The sequence below is a fragment of the Papaver somniferum genome, chromosome 7, assembly GCF_003573695.1.
Source record: "Papaver somniferum cultivar HN1 chromosome 7, ASM357369v1, whole genome shotgun sequence".
Lineage (NCBI taxonomy): Eukaryota > Viridiplantae > Streptophyta > Magnoliopsida > Ranunculales > Papaveraceae > Papaver > Papaver somniferum.
In genome coordinates, this window is record NC_039364.1 from 129,153,019 (window position 1) to 129,162,300 (window position 9,282).

Here is a 9,282-nt window from a genome sequence, read left to right on the forward strand (position 1 = left end):
TACGTCCAGGTCTATCTGGTTAATTGCATCAAACGTCTCCGCCCGCTGATTCTTCGAGAGGTTTAAAAGTTCACACAAACTTTCCACTAGAGATGTCGCTTCCTGATCCACTGGTCTCTGGTTCGTAGTAAAGCTGTTGATTTGAGAGGGAATAGTCTCCGGTATGGAAGCCTCTGGAATGCTCATCTCTGATGTGATCTTGACGAGTAGGTCAAGTATGTCATTTATCGCTTCCTTGATCAGCTCCATGTTCTTCGTGTGAATCTCATGTACCCGCGCTAGTTCACTCAACGTTGGAAGTCTCCTGATTATACTGTCAGGTATGCTGTTGGGAGGAGGGGTATCTCCGTTGGAGGAATCACCAGGATTTGAGGCCGTTGAGGCGGTCCTAAGACCAACCATTTTAAACTGATCGAATAGTATTGAAGAAATTGACTTTACAACAGAGAGATTAACCTCCCACTGTGGTCGCCAATTGTTTATGGGTGAAAACTATTCCTGCCGAATTTGGTAATTTGGGGTGTGTGGATGAGGAATGAATCTAAACCCTAAGCAAATGCACTACATGGGAGTGCTTTGTGATTCGAGAAATCAATCTGTACAATTCTGGCCTAAACCAAGAAAAGGTCGTTCCAGACTTGCTTCGGTCACAAAGTGAAGGAGATGGGGTTGATCTTAGGGAGGAAAACGAAGAAGGTGTTGAGATTGTGAAGGTGTTGGCTATGTATGACTTGTATCAGAAAGCTGAACTGGCTTGCAGAATGTAAGCTATCAGTTCCTGCGTTTGAATACGATTGTATCAACACTTGCTTCTGTTGTCGAAATAGGGAGGAGAACCTATTTATAAAAGTCATTGAGTATTACTCACGTATCTCGTGGGAAGTGGAGAAAGTGGAATGATGGAGTAGTGGAGTTGCGGGTGTTAGTGTTACACGATCAGTCTTGCCCACTTCTCCCATCATCACTAACCGTCCATGACTTCCTGACACGTTCTTGTGATGGTGCGTTGTGCGCTGCACGCTGTAAACCACCAGACCAATACCCCAGTATGTATCCCCCAGTTTGTGACATGATTGATGTCTCGAGTGGGTGGATCGTGGGACCCACATAAGGTAGCATGTAATGCTAGGTTAAATAACTAAGTTATTTAGGAAGTCGATACTTGTGAAGTATCGTGTGTATTCTATGCAAGTAATGCATCGAATATATTCAACATGTATGAAGCATCGCTGTTTGAGCGTCTTAAAATAGTTTCATGTCCATCCTACTTCATGTGATGGTTTGGAGGCTGCGCAAGCAAGTCCTGACTTGGCCGACCACATGGTGTGGTAGAGTGGCAGATGATAATCACCACGACACCTCATTGACCAGTTAACTCCTGGCCAGGGTTGTATAACCAAGCAGGTGAAGTTGAACGGACGAGATGATCTTTGAGACACTCATCTGCGACCGTTAGTGGAATTAGGGCTTATGAAGAGGTGCGCAAGCATCACTCTTCAGCTTGGGCGAAACCAAGCTTAGGAAGCAATTTTGGCCAGGCTGATCGTGCATGCGTGTAGACGGCATGCCGGTGTAGGCGCCCATACCTCATTGTCTCGTGAAAGTGTGATCTAAGCCACTCAATTTTTCCGGCGAAGTTGAGTGGTTGAGATCAATTTGCGACAGAAATCCGATGCCGCAAAAGCCGCGCGTCATGCCAACTTCGGGAGCGCGTTTCGAGACGACCAAGCTTGGTCGGTCTTGGCCGATTAGTCTGGTATACAGACGGCGGTCTGGTGTACACGTCCATACCTTAATACCCCATAGAAACGTGATCTTAGCCACTCAATTTGTTCGGCAAAGTTGAGTGGCCGAGATTATTTTGCAATTGGGAGGTGTGACCACGCCTAGTTTGAGCGTGCGAATCGAGACGACCAGGCATGATATGCCTTGGCCGATCAGGTGTGGATATATATGGGCCCACAGTGATCGTCTTGATACTCACTGGACCTGCTTAATCGAATCCTATACTCTTCGTTCTATCAGGTGAAAATGGACGCTCGTGATCGAAAACCCTAATTAGGGTTTTGCCATCCGTGCGTCATGCCTTGTTTGGGCGCACGAATTGGGACAACCATCCATGTTTGGTCCTGACCGATCGGTCATGTTTGTAGGCGGCCCCACCGTTTTTGTGTTGACATGCTCTGGGCCCTTTGAATCTACATCTACACCCTCCATCTATGCCTGCGAAGATGGATGGTTGAGACTGATTTGCGACACATGTAATGTGCTGCAATCCCTAATTTAGGGTTTCTCGTCCACGCTGCTTTGGCTGGACGAATTGGCAAGCCATGCTACCCTTTTGGGGAGGCCGACCATGCGGGATCCGCATTGGTCCGGTGTTGAACATTCCAATACCTGCTTGAGGGTTATGGATTCGATCTAAGCCATCCAATCATGCTGGTGAAGTTGGATGGTCGTGATTGTTTCTGACACTGATACGGACAGTCCAGAAGCTCGATCGGGCTAGTATAACACCAGAGAGTTATAGCCTGTACGGGTATTTCGTACGTGCCTCCTTATTTAATGCTTGGAGATTCGTGTTGCTCTGCTCAGAGCAACACTCAGTCGTCATGCCGCACCAATAATGATAAGAGTGAAGTAGTACAGGAAATACAAGGTTGGTCACGCATTAATTGGTTATGCCATTAGTTTATAGTGAAGAAGTATTCTTCACTTTATCAGTGGCTTTATCCTTTGCAGGATGTTAGCGCATAGTTTTGGCTTTTACAATTTTAGCCTTAAATGAAAATCAACCATCAACACCATACTGCAGCTGCAATACCAACCAGTCCACCTAAAACTATCCCATCCAACACCCCTAGTTCAGCTGCATCTTCATTTGTTGTCTGCAACAGCTGCAAGACCACCAACTGCAAAACCCATTATTTCTGTTGCACCTCAAATGGCTACCAGCACCTGCTCTAGCTTCATTGCAGCTTCAGATTCATCCATGTATCGAATAATCCAGGACCATTTGAACCACTTTGTACCTGGAACCTAGACATGCATCTATGAAAGTCAGGCCATCTGAATTCCATAGAAATTCCTTCATGTTCTTCTCTTGTAACTCAGTTCCATTTGAACACCAGCAACACACATCATCAACACTGCACTGCATCAGTTAGCACCATCATTTCATTACCACCAGAACCAAACACTATGCAGCTTCATTTTGAACTCCACACTGCACACTGCTCTGTGAATTTATCAACATCAGCACATCATCCTGTAACATTTCTTGTCACCATTCTTCTCAAGAACAACAGCTCAATCCCATCTGTAGCTCCAGCTGCAACTCGACCATTCCATCAATCTCTTCTCATCACTGACATAGCAGCACACGCAATTCCTCATTGCAGCTGCATCTTATACCCATTTCAGTCTTCAAACTAGCATCAACAACAACTCATAATCCTGGTCATTGTGTTGCTCAAACCCTTCAGCTTTGCCTTTTTACTCCCAGACATCCACCAACAACAGTGCAGACCTCCACCAGTGAACCATGTTCTCAACCACCTGAGCTGCAAGCTCTAGCATTTCCACTTCATTGCATCACCACCATATTCATCTTCAAAACCAGATCCAACACAAACCCATCAGCTCAGATTCAGATGTGTAACTTTCTTGGCATCATAAAATGAATCTGAGCTTCTGTGATTTCTCAAATTAACATAAACCCAAATCTCAAAGAAAGACCACCATCTCAGCATCTCATCAATCGATCCTCATCCACCAACATCAACAAATTACGGCGAACTCTATTACCAGCAACACCTCTTCTCTGCAAACCCTAACTCCAAAGATTCTTCTGCATCTGAACTTGAGACCCTTGAATTCGACAAACCCATCTTGAATTTCTTCATCAATCTCTTCTGGTTCTTCTCGATTTCTCTTTTCCTGCTTCATTCCCAACTGCAGTTTACCTTTTCTCGATTCAAAACCCTAAGTCAAACCACCACGGATCAATTCAAGCCGCAGGTTCCTCCTGAATCTTCCCTAATTGCCATATTCTCTAATTCTTCAACTGATTTCTCGATCTGTTCTCGAAATTCATCAACTCTAACTCTCAGGCGCCTCTATCTCTTGGTTTCAGACAGAAGAAGAGGAAGAAAGACTGATGATAAGAAGAAATAATTTCTTCTCTGCCTTTAATTTATGTGTAGGAATAGAAATTGATATAGGCACCCAGTTCGGATGAGGGCCACACAATGATATTTGGCTTGTCAGTTTCAGCAAACTGACTACCTTTTTGCTTCTTTGCTCAACTGTCAGCTTATTCTTTGCCTGCAACTCGATCTTTTTGCTCCTTTTCGCTCCAAATGAACGCCTTCTTCTTCCTCGAATTTTTCCACCAACAACATTCGTCTCTTACTTCTCGGATTCACTTCTTCTCTTCAATGTATCTTCATCACCAAAGTTGTCGTACTTTTCAGACAAAATTCGCATCACTAAAGCCGACATGCTTTTCAGACAGAGATGAAGAAATAAAAGCAAATAATGAGAAATAATTTCGCCTCAAACATCATTTGCACCTTTTAAGCGACGTTTCTTCTTCTTTTGTTCCAAATGACTCCAAAGTACCTAAATACTCAAAAACAAACATAAGATATATAATTTACAAGAAAACTTAGCAAAGAAAGCATAAACAATAGATAAATATTAAGGTATTTTAGACACCTATCAAATTCCCCCACACTTAGAATTTGCTAGTCCTCCGGAAAATCAAATAAAATAATTCTAAAACATACAAACAACTCTGTGTCGCCAAGAATACGGTTACTCTTAGCATGAATAACAGACCTTTGAACCCCTAGGTGTCCCTAGTGGACGAGTTATAGTCTCGTGAAGGTTTACAAGAGGTATACCTACAAAACCTTTTACTCCAAATTCCAACCACATGTGAATAATCTATGAATGACACTAAATATTTTGTACTTGGCATACTATCAATGATTACAAGAGGAAGTACCCACTTTCGAATCCAATTCATTCATAAATTAGTAATAAAGCTTTATCAGAAAGTTGAACACAACCACAATACTCGGAATCTAATCAACCACAATCACATGAAAAGATTAAGAAGATAAATATAGAAAGTAGATGGTGGCGGACTGTTGACTAAGGTGAACGGTGTTTCCCATATCTGTCTGAAGGTCACTGCCAAAACAAACCTAAAAATCCTATTGGATTGAGCTACTAGTCCAAATACTAATATCAACACGACTGGCATATACAAGGGAACCAACGGTCGGCAAACTTAATTATAGATCAATTCACTGGCATATACAAGGGAACCAGTGATCGATTTTATTCAACACAATAATAATATTTTTTTTTCTTTTCCTTTTTTCAATTTTTTTTCTCTTTTCTTTTCATTGACATCATGATTGGATCTTGTGGATCCAAGCGCATGTTTCTTGTCAACAGATTACATGATAGTTCCCTTGGATCCTGCACTCCACGCTTGCTTAGGCGACGGAGACAGGGAGAACACACACATATTGCTTTATCCAAGTGTCATATTTATTCCTTTTGGTCAATTGGTCGGTCTCTTTTTTTCTTTTTCTTTTTTTTTGTAGTAACTCAATCACTCTATTTCATCCTAGCAGTGATAACAATTCGATGTTTGTGCCCCACCAATTCACTTTGAGAAACAATAGGTAAATATGGAAAAATAAAAATAGAACGTGATATGGTGACGACTCCGAGATATGGTGATGGTTATTTTCAATGATGTTGTAGTAATAGGTTCGTTGAGACTTGTGAAAGCAGATTTTTAGACTTAATTTTGAAACTAAAGTATGACAAAACTCAAAATAAAAGGTGTTGAGGAAGTTATTGAGAGACCGGGGCTCAAGATTCCACCAAATTTCCGCACTCATGTGGGTCAGATATCAATTCTAAACAATAATGGCTCGTATGATGAAGTTTCATTGACTCTAATTTATTGCCTAAGGTAGAATTTCGAAAGTAATCAATGTAAAACTAAAGCATGATACATCAAAACATCTAAGTTAAGCATGACCCATCAATTGTAATCACAACCATTCAATGAAACTCATAAATCAATTGAATAACAGTGCAAATAGTCGTAAAAAGAATTAATAGAATTACCACATTTGTGAAACTTGGCTTCCTCCGTCGCCCCAGAGGATGGGTTTAGCTCTTCATCATGGAAACACACTCAGAATAAGATTTCATTGCTCAAAAATGGTTTACAAATGATGAAAAGGAGACAAATTGAATAAACCAGGAAACTGCAACACTTTTATGGTGTTGCAAGCCCACTGTTACAGAGATTGATATAAACAAACCTTCGTTGTTACTGTAGCTCTACGACCCTCTCCTTAGTGTCGTTATCACTGCTGATAAACGAATGTTGTGGATAGTATGTTCTTCGTGTTCTTCAGAAAATGCAGCAACATCAATGTTGATTCTGCAACTTGATTTTCACGCTATTCCCCCAAAACTCTCTGTCCTTTCTATGACCACCTAACACTCTTTATATACTCTACAGGGCCTAAAAATCGCTGTAATAACTCCATATAATCTTCATTAACTCCGTTTGTTCTCTTCTTCCTGTCACGGGAATAATTTCCTTCTGCAGCTCCTACATGCGTCTTCATGTACTATGTACACTCCCAACAACATCATACACGCTCCATAAGAGTTTTAGCACGCTGAAAATACACAAAGACCTTCTCAAAATATCGCAGAAGTTTCCCGAGAATGTGCTTGCCCTGTTTAGTCGAGATTACATGAAATCTTTCCCTCTGATCGAATTCAAAGCACTTACCAATCCTGTTGTGATGTAACAGGCTGGTATGTATCCAAATTAAGAGAAAAATCCAATGGAATCTCGTCCGAATCAGTGCCAGAAGAAGGTGACTTGGTTAACTCTTCCTGTTTCGCTTCGAACGGAATATCCAGCCAAATTTGATCCAACTAAACACCCATAACACGCCTATCTGGCCCAAAGGATTAAACCCATTTGATTATATCCCTTTAGTCTCACTGAAACAGGCTCAAATCGCCACTCCTAATTTCGGCAGTTGAAGGTTGGTTTTTTTTTTCCCGCCACTTTTCAGAATTCAAATGAAGAAGAAAGGTATCCCCCTATCCAGAGTAGGGGTGCGAATAGCAGCCGCCCAACTGAGGTGCCCCTTAGTAATTGAGGTGCCCCTTAACCAAAATGAGAGTCTGCATAACACATGTTCTCGGGGGTGCCATAGACAACTTTTCAAGCTGAATTTTCCATGCATGTTTATTTCTCCAAAAATACCTACAAACACACAAAACACCACAATAAGGACGAAAACGAGTACTAACAATATGAAACATTGAGGACAAATTAGACATATAAATGCGTCTATCAAATACCCCCAAACTTATTATTTGCTAGTAATTGAGCAAAACTAATAAAACCGAGTTAATCTCGGGAGGGCTTACCAGAGGTGTACCCACAAAACCATTACTCCAGACCCTAGCTATCTACGCAGAACCTTGGAAGGCACTAATGAATCTCCTTGGTTGGCATACTTATTGACTACAAAAGGAAGTACCCTGATGCGAAATTCCAATTATTGTACACGAGTTTGCACTCAAGCATACTAACATTCATATAAAGTGACAGAGCTCTACTCAGATAGTTTCTGGACATCATAAACCGGAGTCAACCAATCACATGGATAGATTAAGAAGATAGATGTAGAGAAAAACGTAGATGATGTTAACTAAGGTGAACCTATCCTAATGGACTGAGATACTGGTCTGGACTAATATCAACACACCGGCATATACAAGGGAACCAGTGGTCGATAATCCTAACTCTAGGTCAACTCAGCTGGCATATACAAGGGTACCAGTGGTCGACTTTATTGTATTTATTTCGGTTGGTCTGGTGGTCTGGTCTCAATTATTTTATTTTATTTATTTATTTATTTATTTTTATTTTATCTTTTTGATCTCAGTCACTCTATTTCACCCTAGCAATGGTAAAAAGAAAAAAAAGAACTGATCAGGATTCTTTCGATGTTTCCATCACGGGGATATGGTGAAACTACCATGTTTTCTTTTTTTTCTAACACCTGAGCTCTGTGCTTTTATGAATAGACTCTTCTAGATGTTTCCATATAATCAGATTGGTTCCTCAACTCCTACAACCAAAATGCTTACATCAACTTAGATTGAATAGTGCCATCCTTAATAAACATAAATTTCTAGGCTCTGGAGTTTATTTATTGCAGCTAACAAAAAGTTTCTTCCCCACCCCCAAACTTAAATCTAACATTTTCCTCAATGTTCTAAAAATGAAATTAAAAGCATGAACAAGGAGAAATTGTTACCACTTGAGGAAAAGAAACAAGGAAGGATATTACCGTATCGCATGAGCGTGGGTGCCTCCTAGTAAATGCTAAATTTAAAGTCTTTAGCTAGACATCAAATACCTCAAAAAGGATTGCCACCTCCCAAAGTCGTATACCAATAGTCGAAACAATTGTGGGTCCACAATATCAAATAGAGCTAACACAAATATGAGACAACATCACTGGTTCAGAAAAATGAAAAGAAGGAGCACATCCTCGTCTAAGTTTTCTGTCAAGACAACTGGGTTTATCTGGGTAGCATAATTGAGCTTCTTATGTGTATCTTGATAAATAGATTCATCCGAAAAACGGGTCTCTAATACCTGAGTTACCTCCTGGACAATATCAGGTGGATCGGGTTGCGGAGTCTGAATAGACTCAAGTGATATCTCAGATGCACAAAGCTCGAGTCCCAAGTTAGGGACTTTAGTTAGGGATACGTGACAATCATAAGAACCATCACTACCCCCAAACTTAGGGTTTTCACTACTCACAGACAAACCTCTAACTATTGCTTGAATTTCCGGATCTTCAGAGTCCTTAAAAAACTCAAGAGATTCTTCCAATTCTCCACCCCCAATCTTATGGTTATCATTACTCTCAGAAAGACCTAACACTAATGCCTGAATTTCAGGGTCCGTAGAGTCTTTAAAATACTCAAGGGCTTCTTCTAAAGATTGATCACACATCTGGTCTAAGAGAATGGTTTCCTCAAATTCATCTAAAGAATCTCCCAATAGAGTATCATGCCAATTATCCTGAACTAAAGTGCTAATCATATTCACTTCTTCTAATTCATCATTCTCAGAAGGTTGTCCAGTAACATTAAATATATTTAGTTTAGTGGTCATATTACCAAAGGATATGTTCATAA